At 38.0% G+C, this 22,947-nt stretch overlaps 1 protein-coding gene and 1 pseudogene across 4 annotated transcripts in view; both read left to right on the top strand.

Annotated features, from left to right (window-relative positions):
- Nucleotides 1-22,947, top strand: part of Lrrtm4 (leucine rich repeat transmembrane neuronal 4) — a 770,671-nt gene that overhangs the window by 72,909 nt on the left and 674,815 nt on the right. The window lies entirely within an intron of this gene.
- On the top strand, nt 11,135-22,142 carry LOC116903601 (annotated as a pseudogene).

Below are 22,947 nucleotides of genomic sequence, written 5' to 3'. Positions count from 1 at the left end.
CATGAGTTAACTAGCCAAACGATGTCCAGAGGACATCATTTCACAGTGCCCTGCCCCCATTCCCCAGTTTTTATGTTTTTTGCCAAAAATTCTTCAAGTCTGTGGGTAAGGAAATTGGGTAGATGTCCTATTTAGAAATGAAAACTTGATAGACACTAATTTTCTGCATTTTAGCAGGTATTTTTTAAATAAACTCATGGTCATTTGTTGAACCTGGGTACTTTTTCAGCCAGGCTAGATAGCCAGTGAGCTCCTAATGAGCTTTCCCATCTCCACTTACCTAACACTGTGACTGCAGGTATCTGCCCTCAGGGTTGATTTTCCCCTTTATAGTGGTCCTAGACATTTTAACTCAGGTCAACACATACCAATGGCTATTACCCTAGAGCATATCCCAGCTCCTGTGTCTGCTTGGAAGATGTAAGTGTTTTGGTGAGAATAATCAGAGTGCTCACAATTGTGAACTTCTTATATTCACGTTTCTTCCTCAAAGGGAAAACATGCAAACAGTGGGGGGAAAGCTGTATGAAATGAAGTCCTTGTGGATATGATCAATTCTCATTTCACACATTCTCCCAAGATGCACATTTTGTTCAATTTGTGGCTAAATGACTGACTCACTTGCTCTAAAGAGAAGCTTTCCTTCATTTGTGAATCAAATATTTCCTAAACACCTGGCGTTTCTGCAAGGCATCGCTATAATAGATATACTGCATGTTATGCGGATACTGTAATTAATCTCGGTCTTTATAAAGATTATGTATCTCTGGCAGCTGAACAACTATCAACACATTATATTGCTTTGTGGAGCTACAGTGAAAAATGAAGGAAACAGTATCCAAGACTATGACAGTGATATATTCCATATTTTCCCCACTGTGTTCACTCTCCTGGGAAACAGAGATGAGAATTGATTTGACTCTATGATATTAATGATTTCCTGAGCTATCTCTTTGTACAACATCTGTTTATTGGGAGGGAATACTTTCAGAGAGCTGAGTTTTCCATCATTAGTCTACAGAAGAAACACCTGGCTAGCCTGGTACATAGCAGTTTTGACTGCTCAGAGTTTCAGATTTGTGCCCCTGAATAGAAGGGTTCTGTGATAAGAATCAGATGACACTCATGCAGGCGACCTATCACATGAATTTTAAGAGGCGGTCATCTCAAGGGATGGCTACATATTTAACATCAGTAACCTGTTGTCCTAGTTTTAACTGTCAACTTGATACAGCCTAGAGTCACATGAAAAGACTCAGCTGAGAGATTGCCTACGTCACAGTGACTGTGGACATGTCTGTGGAGGAGTGTTAAGTCATGCAGGAAGGCTCAGACCACTGTAGACAGCGCCATCCCTAGGCAGGTGGTTCCTTCCGCTCTGTGTAAGAAAGCTTCCTAATCATGAGCAGGTGATCCAGTGAGCAGCGCTACTTCATGGCTTTTGCTTTAACTTCCTGTTTGATTTCCTGGCCTGACTTCCCTCTGTGATAGATTTTATAAGCTCTTTCCTCCTCTCAGTTGCTGTCAGTGACAGTGGTTTTGTTTGTTTGTTTGTTTTGCTGTTTATTTTTTTTTAGCAGCATCAAAAACAAAACTGGAGTCTCTCTTGGTATTAGTTCTCAAATCCTGGTTCTCAGTAACAAATATACCCAAGACTAGTTTGTGTCTAAGAGGAGCCCTTTCAGTGCTGTGAGTGAATCTGGAGCTCTTGATTTGCACACATGCTCTGGAACTAGAAAACAATCACCTAGTTTTTAAAAACTTAGCATGAGACCAATTAGCATATCTCATTAATAATTTTTTCAATTGAATACTCACAATGAAAGTATGCTGAATATTTTGAGTTAAATAACACGTCATTGAGTGATTATTTTATCTTTCTGTAAATAAGGATATATTTATTATATTTATTAGCTAATTAGTTTGCTCAAAAATCATCCAGCAAGTATGTCCTAACAAGTATAAAAATACCTGTTCCATAATGGTGCAGTGACAGTATTTTTATCATTGCATATCCTATATCACCACCTAAGCTATGTATGAAATAGGCACACGGTTATCAGTTCCAGTGGTCAAACAAAACATTCTTGCAGTATTACTGCGGCCCAAGTGTGCGGAACAAGCCATCATTATTCTAGTTGTCACAGTCGGGTTGAAGTAGGATGAATATGCCAAGGCTTGTGGAGAAATTCAACCTTAGACTTGCTTTCTGAATCATCAAAACAGTATGACCTTTTATTTACACGAATGACACTTCCTACTCTCTAGTGTGTTATTCTGAAGCCTAATGTAAATTTTATGCCCTTAGTAGGTAGAAAATGCACATACTGTTCTATGGCAATATTGATATCTCTACACCATTATAAATTCAATAGTTACAAGTATGTAGGAGATTTTGACTTATTGGTTAAAAAGAACACTTGTATCCATGCATAATATTTAACCTGTGAAATGTCGAGATGTTTTAAGAAGTCACCTTGTTGAAAAAAGGATTTCCTAGAACAGCATAAGAAGCTACCAAGGAGTCCAACACAGATAGTGAAAACGATTCTATTTGTTTGGCTTCTTAGTCTTTTCTACTCTGACCCATTCTAATCTTTGCCTTGTTCTCCCTTATTAACCCGATTGGCCTGTTCACCAATACTATTTTAAAGTCATAGGTCCAGACATCTCACACACAGAGAGGTAAAGAGTCCTTTGAAACTATTTTTTTAAAATAAAAATCAAAACTTGTTGCTTTTGTCTAACAATCCTAAAAATGTTTCTGCTTATCTCTGCCCGCATAGGTAGTATTTGATTTTACTTTTCTGCCAGCTGATTGTTTCCCAGGGCAGAGGCCAGCCCTTTTTGTTTCCCTTTGAAAGGTCTGGCTTGTGAGTAACACATCATCTGTAACTGCAGTTCTTTAAGGACTGAAAGAGCTTGAAAGGGCTTGAGACCCCATATGAACAACAATGCCAACCAACCAGAGCTTCCAGGGACTAAGCCACTACCTAAAGGCTATACATGAACTGACCCTGGGCTCCAACTGCATAGGTAGCAATGAATAGCCTAGTAAGAGCACCAGTGGAAGGGGAAGCCCTTGGTCCTGCTAGGACTGAACCCCAGTGAACGTGATTGTTGGGGGAGGCGGTAATGGGGGGGAGGATGGGGAGGGAACATCCATCTAAAAGGAGAGGGGGAGAGGTTAGAGGGATGTTGGCCTGGAGACAAGGAAAGGGAATAACAATTGAGATGTAAATAAGAAATACCCAATTTAATAAAGATGGAGAGAAAAAAAGATGAAGCTCTTAAGAGCTTCTGCCACCTGTCTGTCTTTATTTCTTCCTTTCCTCCTGATAAAATCTTGAATTTCTGTATGCTATTGCATTCCCTTTTGTAGTCACCTTGCTTCAAGCTGGAAGGATCATTACCTGATTGGTTGTGGCCCCAGAGAAAGAGATGGCTCCCCCAGGAAGAGTGAAGACAAGCCTGGCCTCAGAGATTCTTGTTTCTGTTTGCTACTGAGCTACTGTGGCACGATGTTAAGCCCCAGTAATTCTTCCTTGATTGAAGACTTTGCAAGTGTCTGGACCAATTCCTGACTTAGACAAAAGGACAATATTCCTCTGGGAGACTTGGCTGGTTGACTTTGTTAGAAACTTCTCTCTGATTGGTTGTGCTGCAGATGCAGCAGTCTAGACTCGAGACTCAAATTGTACTTTTTTGAAAACTCAGAGGAGGACAGCAACCATCCTTGATGTCTCACCTTACCAGAGGGTATAGAAAGTACTTTGGTGGAATTTTCCACCCATAGGACAGATAACAGAGTTATCTAGAACCTTTTTTCTGGCATCTAAACAAAATACTCAGCTGGCAAAATGACTCAAAGGTACAGGGACTTGTTCCCAAGAACTTGCTGTCAGGTCTGGTCACATGCATCAATTCCTAGGACCCATATCATAGAACTAAGAACGGACCTACCCCTGCCTCCATCACACATACATAGTGCTCACACAAACAATCACACTCACACAATAAACAAAAAAGCAAATAAATAAAGTTTTAAATTTTAAAGATAGGGGGTTGGGGATTTAGCTCAGTGGTAGAGCGCTTGCCTAGCAAGCCCAAGGCCCTGGGTTCGGTCCTCAGCTCCGGAAAAAAAAAATTAAAGATATATCTATCTCTATATCCATATCTATATCTATACCTATATCTATGTCTATATCTATATCTATATCTATATCTATATCTATATCTATATCTATATCTATATCTATATCTATATCTATATCTATATCTATATCTGTTAGTAGGAAAAGATAAGTTACTCTCAGTTGTGCTCAATTTGCTCTCACATTGGATTGGGTTCAAGATAGCATTGTACTAAAATGTTATTGGTAGCCAGTATTGAAGATACAAGTAACCAATGCTTTCTTTGCCCAAAGAAAGCAGTTGAATAAGGCATATGATCAGAGAAAAGGTAAACCTTCCATAAACAGTTGATTGAAAGAAAAATCTCTTGGTTTCTCCATATAATTCATTTCCCCCAAGTGGAATGGCTGAATTCAGCCAGAGTAGGGCAAATTCAATGTCAAGTGTGTAATATGCTACAACTTTGAAGGAACTGATGATTTAAGAAAATGTTGATCAAACTACAGTGAATGAAAATTGTATGTGTAGTTTTCCTTTTTGAGAAAAAGCTTCCTGTTTATGATTTTGAAAATGCACTCTTATTAGGTAAATATTTTATTTGAGTGATTTTAGTGGTGTGTGTGTGTGTGTGTGTGTGTGTGTGTGTATGTGTGTGTGTAAGAGGTTAATGCAGGCTGTCTTCCTCTTCACCTCTCTATCTTGTTTGTGAGGAAGGGTCTCTCACTGAAATTGGAGTTCACCAACAATGTAGGCTGGCTGGTCCTTGAGGCTATGATCTGCTGGCCTCCACTTTTGCAAAGTTGTGACTCCGGTTCCTCACCACAGTGCCTGCCTTTAATGTAGAGTTGGAGTTCGGGTTCTCATATTTGTATGTCAGACATATTACCCACACACCCAAATCCTCAGCACCAGGGGAAAAAGAGATACTTAATTGTTTAGATCTATATTTACTTTCCTTTAAACAATATCAATAATATACTTGATGGAGTGTTTTGATATTCTGGCCTGTGAAACTCCAAAGGGTTTTTCCCTTGCAGTGACAGGAATGTAGAATGCAGCACTGTGTGAGTTTGAATACTGCAACTGTCAGTTAAGGACTGAAACTGAACTAATAGTCTGCATTTGCAGATACATAACCAGGAAATTACATTCCACACAGCGGTGCAGATTTCTGAGTGATTTACAATTTGTTCTTACATATTTCCTTTTGAGGAGTATACATTTTAGGGCTGATGAGACCCCTCACTTGATAACATTTGCTGCTCTTCCATAGAACCCAGGTTCGGTTCCAAGCACCCATGTCAGGCAGCTCATGGCCACTTATTAGTGCAGGTGCAGAGTACATGGACCACTTTGTGGCTTCTGTGAGCATTTCCTGCACATGATATACATATATACATTTGGGAACACATGTACATGTAAAATGATATATCTTTTGAATTGTATATTTTAAGTCATAGAGAAAGGATGGCTTCAAAATCAATATATTCAAATCTATTGTGATGCATGTAATAATTAATGCAGGTATGTAGAAAATTACCATAATTAAAGAAATTCAAAATACATTTTTTCCATTGGTGCTAAGTAAAGATAATTATACTGTGTCCAGCATAGCATGAGATTCAGGATATAGGGCAGGATTCTCCTTTTTGTTTCACCAAAAATAGTTTATAAAACTTAGAATGTTTATTTCAAAGTTACTTCCACAACTATGGTGAAGACAAAAAAAAAGATATTTTCGTGTTGTTTTTATAGTATTTTATACTATTTATTCATCCTAGATAAAGCCAGTAACTTTCAGGGATGAAAAATGAAGGATTTAGCAGTTAAGCCAAACACAGCATGCTAAATTTTCTAACTGTGTATCAGAGATAGCAATGTCATCATTATAAAATATGAAATTTCTTGGTCTGTTTCCTAAATGCATGTTACTAATTATGGTGAGCTACCAAGCACACGTGTTTCTCTTTTAAAATGATTTTTACGGTCATCAAGACCAACTCAAATGGCCTCAAGAAAGAACCCACCTGCAGTGTCCTTTCCTTTTTCCAGAGACAAATGAACAAAGTGAGATTTGTCTCAATCTTTCTCTGCAGCACCTACAACAACCAAGAGCTAAAAGAATTTGCAATCTTTAACTTGTTAAACAGCTCACAAGTATCCACGATCAGCTTTGGTATAGGCCGGTGGCCATATATATATATACAGTGTTAAAGATACTTTCTAATATGATTTTCTTTTAAAAGACAAAAGGGATGTGACTCTCTTGTGAAACATTTGCCTAGGGGAGGGAGGAGCATCTGGGTAACAGACTAGAGTAAGGTGAAAATGTCGGGCATGTTTGCACTGTCGCTACATTGCTTACAATCAGAACCACGTGTTGATCACCAACTCTGCACATACTTAGGCATTCTGTCCATTCCCTCAGTGTTTTCTGGGATTCCTCTGGGCATTCGCAGACAATGGAGAAATAGAATCCATTTAATTAGTTTACTCAAGTGGAGAGAAAAGTGTAGCAATTTGAAGATTATCCTTTTCCATCATGATCTGAAGATAGATTAGAATTTAATATAATGGTGCTGAAATAAGGATTGTATGTCTGAGGATAATGTAAGGCAGAAACCCACTGCTGCCTGCTAAGATGGGTTTACGGGCACACAACAACTACCAAAACTCATTAGCATAAATGATTATTCAAAAGCTATGCCATTTGGTGGTGAAATGCTATTACACTTGTTGCTGCTTGTGTTTAGCGGTAGTTTGTACTGTAAGTCTACATAAATTCCTGCACTAAACATTCAATGCTTTGCAATTGAGTCTCAGCAAAAGACTTCACTTCTGCATTGTTTTATGAAAATACATTCCACAGGGTCTTACCTGAGCTTGATGTTAAGTATGTTTAGAAAGACTTCTTAGATAAGTGTCATGGCTTATAATATGTGAACTTTTACAAGTGGCCAATATTTTGAGGGGACATTTTACTGTAGAAAGTAAGAACACAGATGATTAAGGCAAGGATATAAACTTCTTAATATTTAGTTTTATTATTTGTAATGTTGCGTTTGTTTGTATATATGTGCACCCAAATGCAGGTACACATGGAGTGCAGAAGAGGGAAGCTGGAGTTCTCAGAAGTTATGAGTCACCCTGTGTGAATGCTGGGAATCAAACACAGGCCTTAGCTAGAGCAGCACCTAAAGTCTTCTCTCCAAATCCCAGTGTATAAAATTTGAAAATAACCTAAAGTTGCATCTTATCAAGAATGTCTTTTAATCAGATTCGTAGGCTAACTCGCACTCTTAGTGATTATGTGAGTTATGTGAAGTGTATTGATTTAAACACAGAAAGAGGTACTCTCCACTGTATACTGAGTTTCAGGTACAATGAAGTAATCATTCTGTGTGATCTGAAAGGATCGAAAGTCCATTCTGGCTTCTCGAGTGATCCATAGCGATAGGGTAAATAAAAACCTGGCACTCATCTTCCAGGCATGAGCCAAAGCAAATATTTGGCGATGAATATTCATCACTTCAAGTATTCCATAGATTGAAGTTTTTGAAGCTTGCGAAATTACTCTTTAGTGCTTTTTATTAGGTTCCTTTTTCTCTGTGTGTCTGTCTTTCTGTGTGTGCCTCTCTGTGACCCTCTCTGTCTCCTCCTCACTCTGTGTGTGTGTGTGTGTGTGTGTGTGTTTGTCTGTGTGCACATGTGTGAATATGTGCATATTACTATGGGCATATACATGCCTGCAGAAGCCAGAAGAGAGAATCAGTTTTTCTGGTGCTGAAGTAGTACTGTTCGTTTTGAATATCAGATAGGAGTGCTTTGAAAGAGCAAAAAGCTGTCTCTACAGACCATCTTTGCATACCTTGAACAAGGAATGAATGGCTGAATTTTTGAAACAGACAGACAGCTGACAGTCTTCCTTAAGAAATAATTCATTTGAAGTATTTTAATTAAAATAAATCCTCTTGGAAGACAGAATGGTATCTTGACAAAACCAAAGGACATAATATTATGTGCTCATGGAAATAACACTGTGGGGTTGGGGCATTGGCTCAGTAAATAAATATTATGGTATTGATGCACAATAGCCCCAAACTTCTTGCAGTGGATTGTAGATTATGTCATCATTGACATTGGTCCCATCCTGAGAACATATGTACCCATTCATGCATAAATTCATAGACAAGGGAATTATTACAAGGTGTGCCTGGACAGGAGAATGTGTGCCCATGGTTGTATGCACTGAGGAGTGGATTTGGTTCCCAGCCCCTTGCTCTGCCAGTCTTCCTTCTATCTTCATGCTCTATGATAGAAGCCTTGATTTCTGCTGTTCCCTGGGCTGATGCTCTTCCTAACATAGGCCAGCAGTGATGAGATCAACCGAAGAAGATTGCAACTCCTGCAGCCATGAGCCAAAACTCTCCCAAGTATTTTCTACCAGGCATATATTACCACAGTGAAATACTGACTGGTGCGATATGGAAGATGGTAAACAGAGTTTACTAGCTTGTGTGTGTGTGTGTGTGTGTGTGTGTGTGTGTGTGTGTGTATATGTGCAGGTGTTGGCATACAGGTACACAGACAATCATTTCTGGATGTCATTCTTCAAAAGTCATTCATTCTGCTTTTTGTTTAAGACAAGTTCTCTCACGTGGCCTGGATTCAGCCCAGAAGGTCAACCAGTGAGGCCCATGGATCTGCCTGACTCTGTTTCTCCAGTACTGGAATCTCAAGTGCATGCCAGAATGCCTGACATTTTACTTCATTCTAGGGACTGAACTAAACCCTCAATTAATCCATCTTCCCAGCCAGAAGGTTCACATATTTTATTTCATTTTTACTTTTCACTTCAATCACAAAAATATTAAAAAGGTTAAATTTATAACAATGTCAACATTCAGGATGTCACTGAAGTATGTAAATATTTTAAGGCATTCACTAAATAAATGGTCAAGGCAAGAATGTTAGGAAAGAACCACATCCCATGCCAAGATTCTCGGTAAGGAAGAGACATGTGTCCGGATGCACAGGACATGCTTCTAAGTAGGAATGTCTCTGTCTTTTTTATTTTTAGCCCCAGAACTCTGAGCCAATGGTGATATTGGCCCATCCTTGGGTGAGCATTAGTTGAGCTCATCATTCTCCCTGTATTCATATCAAACACAAGTGCATTCTGTGGGACAGCCCCGCCGTGATGTTGCCTCCCAGCTCCCTTCACCATGTTTAAATATGTCAGAGCATTGCCACTGCGTCTGGCTCTAACTACAAGAGAGAGTGCCAGCTGCAGAGAGCTCCACTGACCCAGCTAATGCCTGCTGCCCTGAGAAATGTAAAAGGAAATGGCTTGGCAGACAGGTAAGGCACGCTGCCTTGGCTCTTTCTGTCTATAGCTCCCTTGCTACACTTTCCTGGCAGGCAACAGGAGAGCAACTTTGAAACGTGTCCTTTATCCTTTTGTCTGGTCCTGAGATATTTGAACAAGGATCAAAGTAATCTCTGGTAGATCCCATTTCAAATCCCAAAGCTGGAAAAGAATTATTGACTGTTTGTACTCTACAGAGGTGGAAAAATATTGGGCAGATGTAAGGACTAGGCTGTACAGGGAGAGAGTTAATCTAATATGTCAACCCACTGCTATTTATGAAACAGGTGGCATTTGTCTCACGTGGGTAATTTTAATTGCAATCCAACTGAATGTCATGTGCGTGTGTGTGTGTGTGTGTGTGTGTGTGTGTGTGTGTCAGAGAGAGAGAGAGAGAGAGAGAGAGAGAGAGAGAGGGAAGAGGGAGAGAGAGGGAGGGAGATGTACAGGTGCACTTAGTGGAGGAATGCATTTATGTGCAGTATCTTGGTATTATCATTCCAATAGGACACTCCTTATTTTTATGAGATAGAGTTCTTTGGAGACATAGAACTTATTTACTTTGTCTGAGCCAATGGCTGGTGATCTCAGGTATGTATCTGCCTTTACATCATCAATGCTGGGACCATAGCACATACTGATATGTCTTAACTCATTTTTTTAAACATGAGTACTAGGGAATTGAACTCAGAACTTCCTCCTTGCAGGCAAGCAATTAACTAAATGTCTATGGCACAATATCATACAATATTTTCTGAATTCACCCTCATGAAGCTCTCTAAAGCATAGGGAGAAATGGAGGTTAATCTAGAAATGCCTTTTAGCCTATTAAATACTGTTCTCATTGCTGTGGCTATGCATGGAGAGGCAACTTATGGGGAGAAGGGATGATCTTTTATGGTAGGATAGTACAAGAGGAATAGCTCAGTCTGAGGCCTCAGGGAATGTGGGGCTCTTGTAGCTCATTCATATGTTAGAAACCAGGATGTAGAGATAACTGCCTGAAACCAGAAATGCAAATAAATATCTCAACTCCATCCCCAGTGTCCTATGTCTAATAGCTAGTATTTACACTCAGAAGTTTCTAGAGCCTCCCTTAATCACATTAACAAACTGAGTAACAAGTGTTCCAAAAGGAGCACGAGTAGGAACATTTCAGAAAGATTTGTTACTTAGAATATATACATAAACTGAGGCATCTTGGGAAGACACTCCTAGCTCATGGTATGTCAGAAAATTATTTTTGGTAGAGGCACTGAAAAGTTTAAGACATTAATTTAGAAGTGAAATGAGCATAAGTCAGAGACAAAAGAAATGAAATGGTTTTGGTGAACTACTGTAGCAGGAGGCCAAAAGTGAGACCAGGGAATGGGGAGGGGCAAGGAAAAGAAAGCATAAGGTTGTATAGCATGTGATACAGGATTCAGCATTACCGAGTATTTAAGGGCGATGGGAAGCTGTACGTGTGTTAGGTAGAAAATGAAGGATGAGATGCATATTTTAAAAATCTTGGTTTCTTTGCAGAAAGTGAAGAAAGGTATGGAGAAAGGTTGGTGTGGAAGGAACCAGGTGCCTTAAGCCAGCTGATACGCAAATGTGATTGGGTTGGAACTGTGTCAGTGAAGACGGATTATGCACTGTTATATCAGAGAACTCAAGGAGCTTTTGAATGCATGTGAAGAGATGCAGGTGGAAAGGGAAAATGAAATCACGATGACTTTTAGCCTAGCCAACTCCCATTCGCTGAGAAATGGAAATGAGGAAGCAACAGATTTTGTGACAAGAGGGGAAACTGGGTGTAACGAAGCGGCTTTGTTAATTTTAAGGTGACATTTGAAACTCTCACAAGTGATCGAGATTGGAAGTAGAGTTTAAAATTAATCACCATATAGATAGTATTTCAGAAACCAATGAACAAAAATAAGCCACTATGTGAAGGGAACAGAAGATGGCTTGCCAAAGAACTCCAGGTGGGGAGAAAATATACCTTCACAGGGGACTAGGGAACTGAGGGGTCAGAAAAGAATAGTAGGGTTGGGAGAATGAGAGAAAGTGAGAGTGGAATATCAGAAGGTAGCTAGAGAATGCCTGCCGCAGGAGGCATGGAATAGCTCTGGCAGATACTGAAAGGGCTACATGGAATAAAGTCAGGATCTGTGCCAATTTCTTACAAGGTGAGTTCACTGGTGACCTAAAAACCATTTGTATAAACAAGACTGGAACAATGGCAGCACCAGTGTAGTTTGTAATGTAGAGAGGGGGATGTTTTCATAAGGTCTCACTCCAAGACAGAGAATTACAGGGGGAAAAAAAGAAAAGAAGAAGCAAAAGACTGCAGCATAGTCAGCATTGAAACAATATACATACAAGCAAAAAAATAGCAGGATCAGTAGTATCAGTATAATGCATATATATATATATATGCATATAACACACAAACACATAGATTTATAATAATCAAAGAAAAATAGTTATCAGCATGAGAGGAAGGGAGTTATGGGAGTGGTTGTAGAGATGTTACCTGGGAAGCATGGGAGGGAGGAAAGGAGAGGGGCAAAGTGGTGAAATTCTATTCCAACTAAAATGTCTATCAAAGAAAATAATCAAAAATAAAAGTAGTATTAGGTGACAGAATAAAATTTGGCCATTGAAGAGGATGGGCATAAGGTCAAGAGGGAATTTTAATATCATTAATATTAAAATACATGTCTTGTGTGAGTTCATGTGATTTTCTCTGTGTGTGTGTACATGTGTGTATATGTGTTTATGTGTGTGCATCATTGAGACGGGATTAATTCATTGGGTTGAAGGGGAAAGGAAGAGTTAGACATGGTGAGAGAAAAGACTCAGAGAGAAGGAAACAGAGAAACAGAGACATAGACTGAAAATTCAGGAGAAAGGGGAATAATTTCTTTTGATGGATAAGAAATGGAGACTTGATTTCAGTAATGAGCATGCATGACTAACCTATGTTTGATTATGAATGTGGAGTATTTGTGGAAAGAAGAATGTAAGCTTATGTGAGAAGATGAGAAGGAAAAAAAATCGTATTTTCTCTGTTTCTGTACAGAATATTAGAAAACACCAGCAGCAAAGACTATGTTTCAGACTATGACACCAGCACCTTTTGAGAAACCCCAAGTTGATATAAGTAAGAAATATGGTACAGAGTGCAATAGAACTTTCTGGAAAATTAGGAGCGTATTTGGAACTAATACCCACAGAGGCAAAGAAAATACTGTCAGTACAACATTGTGATTTTCTATAGTGATAGTCAGCTAATCCCAGGATATTGGATAAAGTGGTTAATGTGGGATGGGAAGAAAAACTTAAGTATCTAACAGTAGACTAGGTATAAGAGGCATAGACTAAACTAGACCAGTGTGAAATAAGGTGCTGATTAAAGCCAACTCATAGAAGGCAACGGGATGTGGAAAACAGGTACGAGAGTGATCTTTGTGAGTGACCTGCAAAGGTGGACTATACAAAATAAGAATTTTATTATATTTGCAAAGCCAAATTAAACAAAAGTGTTGAAATGTTTTAGTCAGATTAAATGACTAAAACAAAAAGACAACGGTGGCAGAGATTCAGGAGATACTAGTCAAGTTTAGCAGATCCAACTTGAGAACACTGACTCCAGTAGGAAATTGGGGTGGGGCAGGAGTTCAGAGATAACAGGAAAGAGGAAATGAAAATGGAAGTACGGGAAAGAGCAGAAGTTCAGAGTGAGATGTGTGGTCATCCTACCTTAAAAGAGCATGTAGTGGGTTAGAGAGAAACCTCTCAGGGAGAATCTTGCTATGGAAACAATAGCATTCAGGTTCAATCAGGTTTCAGGGGGACCAAGCAAATTCACATGGGTGATAGTTGACTGATGGCTGTTCTTGAGTCCCATCACTTCACTTGTGTAAAAAAGACACCAAGATACTTATAAAAAGTTATTGTTAAAGTCACAGACACACACATACACACATTGTCCTAGTGTCAATTTGAAAGCATACTATTATAGTTGTCTCTGTAACTCTATGATCTTTATAGGTCAAGGTTACATCAAATTTTAGTTTATTCATGGTAATAAAGGCATGACTTTGGTTTCTGTTATTTAAGATAAGGTAGCTCAGGGTAGCCTGTAACTCACAAACACTTTCTATGTGGGGGTTGCAAACATGCAATAAAAACCTGGCTTGCATAGACATTTTTATTGAAATTGATTATGTAATATGTCACACATATTTATTCAAAATGAGTGTTTACCTCAGATGACTATTTATGTGTTTAATAATAACTTATGAACTGGTGATTTATTAGTCAGTAGAACAAATGAACTCCCAATTTAACCCTAAAGTGATCTAGTCCTACTAACTTGATCTTTCTTAGACACTTGCAAGGTATCAAAACAATAGAGATTTTTCTCTGTAGCTGCATTCTGGATTAGTGTGGTCATTATTTCCCAGTATACACCACACATTTCTGGTGCTAGTAGAATAATTTTATGTTTAACCAACATAAAATTATTATTGTGTTGAGTTTATTTTAGAGTTAGATTTTAGTAACTTCTTTATAGTTATACAATTTAATTAAACATTGCATAAAATTTGAGTCATTTATTCAAAGAGAATTAACTTGAGCACTAAGAAATGTTAAGAAAAAGCCCTAAAATCACTTTTATGTAAAAGGTGTAACATGATATCTCTTAGTGATGGGGGGAGAGAAGACCAGAGACTTCTCTCAGATTGCCTGTCGAATATGAATATATATATATATATATATATATATATATATATATCATGAACATGAACATGAGGACTGATGTAGTGGCCATATACTTAGAATCTCAGCATGGAGTTTGCAGCCAGAGTGAGATGTTGACTCTAAAATAGAACAAACAAATAAATAACTGAAATATGCACATTAACTCTATGAAACAACTTTTATAAGTTTTAATGTAACTGAAATAGATAAACTTACAACTCATTATTTCTGAATTAACAGGTCTTATCGACTAATTTTCCAGTAAGCATTGTCCTCACTAATCCTAAGCAAGTACATAATGGTTAGTGATAATTCAGGTTTATAGAAACAGAGAGAAGTTCTGACAAAAGTTAACCAATGGAGTATCTGTGTGGTGAGGAGTAAAAAGAAACATTGAAGTAAATTTTTAAAGTTAACCAGGTACTGACTACATGTACAAGATGGAAATTTTTAAAAGAGTAGAAATACTTTAAGCACTCAGCTATAATAACAGAGAATGGTAGTGAAACAGAAGGAAAACAAAAGGAAGATCATGAAAGAAAAAGCACTCTAAATGTGGGGAGATCAAATGGTACGAAATAAGATAATTCAGCATTACATCTTTCATAAAGGATACTTCCAAGATGAAATGTCATAGACCATCACAAAAGGGAGAAGGTTTATAGATAAGCACATGTAAAATATATTACCTTAAATGGAAATGCTAATATTGAGAAAAGTAGAATTCAAGGTTTAAAACTACTGTCAAATGCTACTGATCAGTAATTTACCAATATGGTATAATTTTACAGTTATGTTTAAAGATACACAAAAATGTATCTTTAAAAGACAGAGCCTCAGGCAGTTCAATGTCCAATTTTCTGAGGAACCTCCAGACTGATTTCCAGAATGGTTGTACCAGTCTGCAATCCCACCAACAATGGAGGAGTGTTCCCCTTTCTCCACATCCTCGCCAGCATTTGCTGTCACCTGAGTTTTTGATCTTAGCCATTCTCACTGGTGTGAGGTGAAATCTCAGGGTTGTTTTGATTTGCATTTCCCTTTATGACTAACGATGTTGAACATTTCTTTAGGTGTTTCTCAGCCATTCGGCATTCCTCAGCTGTGAATTCTCTGTTTAGCTCTGAACCCCATTTTTTAATAGGGTTATTTGTCTCCCTGCTGTCTAACTTCTTCAGTTCTTTGTATATTTTGGATATAAGCCCTCTATCTGTTTTGAACTGCCTGAGGATCCAGCTATACCTCTCCTGGGCATATACCCAAAAAGATGCCCCAACATATAAAAAAGACACGCGGCTCCACTATGTTCATCGCAGCCTTATTTATAATAGCCAGAAGCTGGAAAAGAACCCAGATGCCCTTCAACAGAGGAATGGATACAGAAAATGTGGTACATCTACACAATGGAATATTACTCAGCTATCAAAAAACAATGACTTTGTGAAATTGTGAGGCAAATGGTTGGAACTGGAAACTATCATCCTGAGTGAGCTAACCCAATCACAGAAAGACATACATGGTATGTATCATTGATAAGTGGCTATTAGCCCAAATGCTTGAATTACCCTAGATGCCTAGAACAAATGAAACTCAAGACGGATGATCAAAATGTGAATGCAGATCGCCCTGAGAGACACAGCCAGAATACAGCAAATACAGAGGTGTATGCCAGCAGGAAAGCACTGAACTGAGAACAGGACCCTGTTGAAGGAATCAGAGAAAGAACTGGAAGAGCTGAAGGAGCCTGAGACCCCATATGTACAGCAATGCCAACCAACCGGAGCTTCCAGGGACTAAGCCACTACCCAAAGACTATACATGGACTGACCCTGGACCTGACCTCAGAGGGTTGCAATGAATATCCTAGTAAGAGCACCAGTGGAAGGGGAAGCCCTGGGTCCTGCTAAGACTGAACCCCCAGTGAACTAGACTGTTGGGGGAGGGGCAGCAATGGGGGAGGGGTTGGGAGGGAACACCCATAAGGAAGGGGAGGGGGAGGGGATGTTTGCCCGGAAACCGGAAAGGAATAACACTAAATGTATATAAGAAATACTCAAGTTAATAATAATAATAAAAAAAAAAAAAGACAGAGCCTTAAAGGGGCCATTTGTTTTTTGGTGGCTAAAGGGATATCTCAGAGATAAGGAGTGCTTTCTATCATTCAAAGAACCTAGTCTGAGTCCATCATTAAAACTGGCTGGCTAACAACCACTTGTAATTCCAGATCTGGCCTTTGATGACACATGCAAACATATAACACAGATACTCAGAAGCACACACACATGTGCATACACACACACACATACATGCATTAATAAATTGTTTAAAATGAAATCAGCATTTAAAAAAATTAAACTTGAGAAATTGATAAAACTGTACACTGCAGAATATTTATATAATTATCTATAATAGTTAATAATTATAATATCTATAATAATATATCTGAAATAGTTAATAATGTAATAGATATCTTATAATTTATAAGATAGAATTAAGCTTTAAATAACATTGCAATGTCTTTAGATTACAATTTCTATATAGACTTTCTGCATTCTCAACTATTCATGAAGTACATGTACACAATTTAGTATATAAGGTTAAATATAAATTATCAACAAATGCGAATGAAGCAACTGGAAGCAGTTGTTATCAGTAAAAACAACACTGAGTAAAGTAGAAGCTGAAAATGCAAGCCTTAGCTTTGCCAGTGGCCCTTGACACACTAATCCTGAGTTATAAGTATTAAATGAGAAGTTTATCATTTTCCTACAACTTATTCAGTTTCTCCTTTAAGACTGTTTGGACCAAAACCCTCTTAAAACTTGAGTTTGTGCAAAATGTGTTGCACAAACATTGTTTGCTTCGGGAGTTTGTGACAACTCTGTGACATGGACCCATCACAGTGAAGTGAGGAGTTGGAGCAACCTTGAAGATAAGATTTGCTTCTGACCAAGAATTCTGCTTCCCAGTCTTCCTCCAAGCTCGATATCCCAGTGTCACTGAGGGAGCTGACCTCATCTCCATATATTCCTGGCCATGATAGACTATGCTCTTGATCTGTGAGCCAAAACAAACATCTGCCTCAAGTTGTTACTGTCAGATATTTTATCACAGGTATGAGAAAGCTGATTATCACAGTACTCTTGAGTATTACTCTATCATAGCCAAGTGCAGGAATGTGAAAATTACATGCCAAATAAAAGTGTCATGCAAGGAATGTGGCTTATTGGGAGAGTGCTGGTCTAGTATGCATGGGGTTTTAGCTTCAGCCCTGCATAAACCATGGGAGGAGTGTACATGTTTGTAATCCAAGCAGCAGGACGGTAGAAGCAGGAAGATCAACAGTTTATGGTTGACCTAGGATACAAGTACAAGATTAGCCTGGGCTATCTGAAAACCTGCCTTAGAAAACTAACAAAAGAAAATGCAATATTAGGAGTTAAAGGAATAAGTTTTCAACATAGTGACATCAGAGAGCATTAAACAAGGATACAAGGGTGATGTTTTTCTACTCAGGATGTATCCTTCTGACAGTGCCTTTCTTCACTGCCTAACATTATCTGTTAAAACATTTCAACATTGTTGCACTGTTGTGTTTTATGAGATTTGATGCCCACTGTCCCTCCTACACATATAAATTCTTCATTTCTGGGAAATGTCATTAAAGTGAGCACATACATTTTCAAAATAAACCTCTTAATTTGTAGTTTGATAGAGTAAAATACAAAGATGCTTTGGGGAATGAGTCAGCTTTGATTTCAGTGTTCCTCTGCTTCCCATGTAGAACCTACCAACAAGAACTATTGGATACAACACTCATTTGTTGGTACAAGACCAATGGTACGTAACACTTTGACATTTGTTTATTTCCTCCTAACTCCAGAGACATCATCCTATTCCATGCTACAAATATCACAGTGTAAATTAATAAATCACATCATTTGTATCTCTTTTTGTCTTTTGAAAGATATTCTACAGATAACTGAAAATAAATGTGTGTGTACATGCTTGAGTGTGTACATGCTTGAGTGTGTGTGTGTGCATGCATGTATGTTTGTGTGTATGTGTGTGTGTGTGTGTGTGTGTGTGTGTGTGTGTGTGTGTGTGTGTAGGACAATGGACAATCTCAAATGTTGTCTGTAAATTCCATTCACCCTGACTATTGAGATAATAACTGTCACTAGTCTGGATCAAAGCAATTAAGCTAGGCTTTCTGGCTAGTGATCCATACAGGTCTTCCTGTCTTCACGCCCATGTGCTGAGATTACAAACCCTTTCTGCCTCGAGTATTCATGAGATTCTGGGGATCAGAGTGTTAGGATAAACAAAGTGAGAAGTGGGATACTTTGATGGCCTGTTGATTGACACTATACAACAGAGACTTAATGTGTCAAGGTGGAGAGATACACAGGGGCCCCTACCAGCACAGCAGGAGAAGGGGAGGGGAGGAAGGAAGGATTATAGGAGGGGTGATAAGCAAAGCAGCAGAGGTAGAGAGCAGGATTTAAAGTAAATAAGTAAAAAAAGACTTGGGCCATCAAAAAAAAGAGCATGCTTTCTCTTCAAAAGTATCGAATTTCAAATCCCAGCACCCCATGTCCAGTGTTCAGTGCTACCTGTAACTCTAGCCCCAGGACATCTGATACCTTCTTGCAGCTTGTAGGGTATCCACACAGAAACCCTAATACATATTGAATAAATCTTTAAAAGACACATGAATAGGTGAAAACTTGTATTGTTCCTTGCAAGGCCCAACGGGAGTGCTCAGAATGTTTTCTCTCCCACTGTACACTCTAATCCGGTTCACTGAGCCTCCACATTTCATTTTCCAGCTCATCTAGGTGAAGAGCATGGCTGCCCATATCTCATCTAGAGATCAATCAACAGATACATATTGATAGCCTCTTTAGACACTGAGCATGATTACACTATGTGGGAAATGAAAAGCGAAGTGCACATTGTTTGTCCATCTATTCAGAGAAGTCAGATGCTGTGTAAGAACAAAGATGAAGAGCTAAGTTCATGAGCAACTATGGGGACAGCGCCCTCAAGAAAGACTTGAGAAGGATCTTGACATCAGATGACACCTTGAAAGACATACTGGACTAGGCTTGTTAGTGTGACCTACCCCAGAAGAGCTCTGTGAAGCAGCATGCGTATGGCTTTGCATCCTGCAAAAGTTCTAGCATGGGAAATAACAGAGTTGTATTTAGTGAGATTGCAAAGATGCCGTGTAATAAACCCAAGTTAAAGTTGAAATGCAGACAGTGAAGATTAATAAGTTCTTTTTGGTAGGGAAGTAACTAGAGTACAGAAAGTGACATATTAGGAATTAATCTCTAGGAATTTATAGCACAGTTCCGGCTACTAGGAACAAACCCTCAAATACTGTAACTGTCTAGCTGTAACATGATATGTGAGTTAGCTAATAATTTTGCATTGAACCTCAGAAGTAAAAATTGCAAGCCTTGGTTACGTGACTAGATACATTTTCTTTTGGAAGAATAGCAATCAAATTCCTGGGTATTGTGTAAATTCTACGTTCTGAAAATGAAACAAGAACAGTGAGTATATATTCCTTATAAATTTGATTTCTGATTTCATAAACAGATTTGTTTTATGTGTCCCAGGTTCTGAAATTCTGGTTCAAAGTCAATGTAAATTATAGAAGGTTAAGTGAAGAATAGATATATTGTTGACCTTGCTTATAGAATTTTATTAGTAAAGCCTTTGGCTAAAAATAGAATCAGAAGCTTAATAGTTATTCTCCTCTTAAGCTGTTAAAACTTATATCCAAGTTCAATGCCATTTATGGGAAATGTCATCTTTGGGCATCAAAATACAGCTTCAGAAATTTGAAAGCAGCTACACACGCTGACACACAGCTACAGGCATAGTCCTTGAGAGGTTAAAGTGGGAGCATCAGGATTTCAAGACCAACTTCAGCTATATAGTGAATTTGAAGCCAGACTGGGTTATATAAGACAATATCTCAAGTTAAAAAATGATAATCTTTTAATACACAAGTGATTCATTTTACAACTAAATTTTATGTGATAGTTATTTCTGAAATATAATTTGTAAGTATTTCTGAACAGATATGCATACCCTGTTCATGATATAGTGTGTTGATGCAGCTGCTGAGAATATAACACCAAAAAATCATTCTTGGTGCCTGAGTTCTTGAACTGAACCAGGTTACTGCTGAAGAGTAGGTGCTACGTAAGAATTTAACATATTATACCGGTCAAGAATTTATTGCTGAACACTAGAGAAAATTGGCACTGACTAAATACAATTTATTGACAGTGCAATAGGAGGATACAATTTTGAAGTGATGTCTCCAAATTTATGTAAAAAAAAAAAACCCACCCCATAACCAAATAAACAAAAAACCCAAACAAAATAAAGCAAAACAAGGGTCTACATTAGAAACACTGCTGCGACAAGTCTGGTGGGCATTTGTAGAAGAGTCTCGGCATTCCTGAGGGCTGCCTGCTCCCTGGTAAATCCCAAGGTCCCTGCTCACTCTGGTGCAGGTCTTCTCTTAGTTTGTTGCATAAGAACATATCACATACCACATCTTTTCTCCCATTTAAACTTTCATACCATGCTGTCAAGGAAAGGACTAGAAAATTTTTTTTCGATGACACAAAGAATTGTGGGGTGGGAGGGGGATGGGGGGGAAGAAAAGTCAAATCTGGAGCCCCATGGACCTGCCAGCAGCTGAGGAACAAAAATAATTAGATAAAGTCGTACAGGAGAGGGAAGAGGCTAAGGATTCTTCAGACTGGTCAAGGAAACCAAGACCTGATGGTTTGAGAAGGAACATCTTTGGACGAATCGTCTGGCACAAATTCAGCAGTGGCCTATACCTTTGTACCTAAATAAGAGATGTAAGAGGAGGTGGTTCTTCGCAAAGCCTTAGGTGGATCACTTTATCATTGAGAATTAAGAAACACCCCCCTGCATCGAAGCAAGAAGTTTACAGAAAAAGGAAGAAAAAAATACTCCAGGCAAAGTTCCCACATCTCACTCAAGACCAGAAATCAAGTCAGGTGGAAGATGAGATCCAGAAGTCCAGTTCCCTTGTTCTTAAAGCCTGTGTCCTGATGTGAATATCTGTTAAGCACTATATATCTATATCTATATCTATATCTATATCTATATCTATATCTATATACATACATACACATATGTTCTTTTCAAGTGAAAACAGAACAGAACAAAACAAAACAAACAAACAAACAAACAACTTGATTCACCAGAACAAAATTGTGGTCGTTCTGAAACTAGGTCTACTTGGGACACCCCTTCCAACATTGTACTACGGTAGTTTCTGAGATGTAGAGAGACTCGGATTATGTTCCTTCTTTCCTTTATGGCTTATTTCTGCAGCAAGGGCTGCTACCCATTGAGCCATCTTTCCAGCCACTATTAGATTTCAATGTTTATGTTGTCAAATTAAAGACTCAAAATTACCCCACAGTTATTTTGCATTGCTTAGAATCTAGAACATTTTAGATATTTATAGGCAAAACAAACAAGTAAACCAAAAATTGTATAAGATTAAAGAATAGTTTTAGATTTGATTAATGCTAATTATTGTGTTATTCTACAGTATATACAATGTCTACAAATACAATGTGAGTCACACAGACACAAAATGACAAGGGTAGAAATAATTTAGTTGATATTTGAGAGCACAGAATTTCAAATATGCCAATATCTGTTGCAAATGCATCAAAATGATATAAATCTGCAACTTTAAGCACATCTTGGAAAGTTCATTAAGTTTTTATATGCCTAAATTTGAATAAATATTATATTAAAATCTAAAAATATATTGTAGATTCATTAAGCATATTCAGAAATCACAAACTGCTTTGATTCCCATCTGAATGCATCCAGTGATATATGTCACATATATATTATATATCTATATATTATATAATATATACATATATAATAAATATATATACACATATATACACATTATATATATGTGGTACCTACCATAGCAGTGGACTTTGGAAACCTGCTGTTTCTGCATGGAGAATTGAATATCCAAATAATCTTGCATACACCCACACAGATATTCTAATAAGAATATTGATAATAAGAAAACCCAATAACACCAATCTCTGTTAACACATGAATAGGTTCTTAATTAACCCAATAGAACATAGCGAGAGTAAATATGGAGAAGTTTTAGCTACAGACATCACTATGGAGGAATACCAAATAAAATGTTCAGTTAAATGAGAAAATCCTGAATTAGTACGATGTGGTATGAAAAATATATGTAAAGTTTAAAGTGAGAACATCCTAGGGGTTTTGCTTTTGTCATTTGTTAGAAAAGGACAGTATGTTATGGTGATACTGGCTATATAGAGACGTTAAAGCTGGAGGATTACAGATATTTTTGTCCAACCTAGGAAAAGGAGAAAGGTTAGAACCAACCTAAGCTACATAACAAAACGTTGCCTGCAGTATCAAACACCTAAATCATAGTAAGATAAACATTTCTCTGAAATACGAGTAGTAGGAGATAAAGATATGATCTGATGAGCAATAGCTACCAGGGTGTATGAGCAATAATTAATATTTATAACTGTAATATGAAGGAGGGGTGGAAAGGATACAAATAAGATACTCATGTGTGAAATTCTAGACAAGAAAAACAAAAT

Source organism: Rattus rattus, chromosome 6 (assembly GCF_011064425.1).
Source record: "Rattus rattus isolate New Zealand chromosome 6, Rrattus_CSIRO_v1, whole genome shotgun sequence".
NCBI lineage: Eukaryota > Metazoa > Chordata > Mammalia > Rodentia > Muridae > Rattus > Rattus rattus.
Note: the sequence above shows the minus strand (reverse complement) of the source record. Positions and strands in the feature narration are given on the sequence as shown.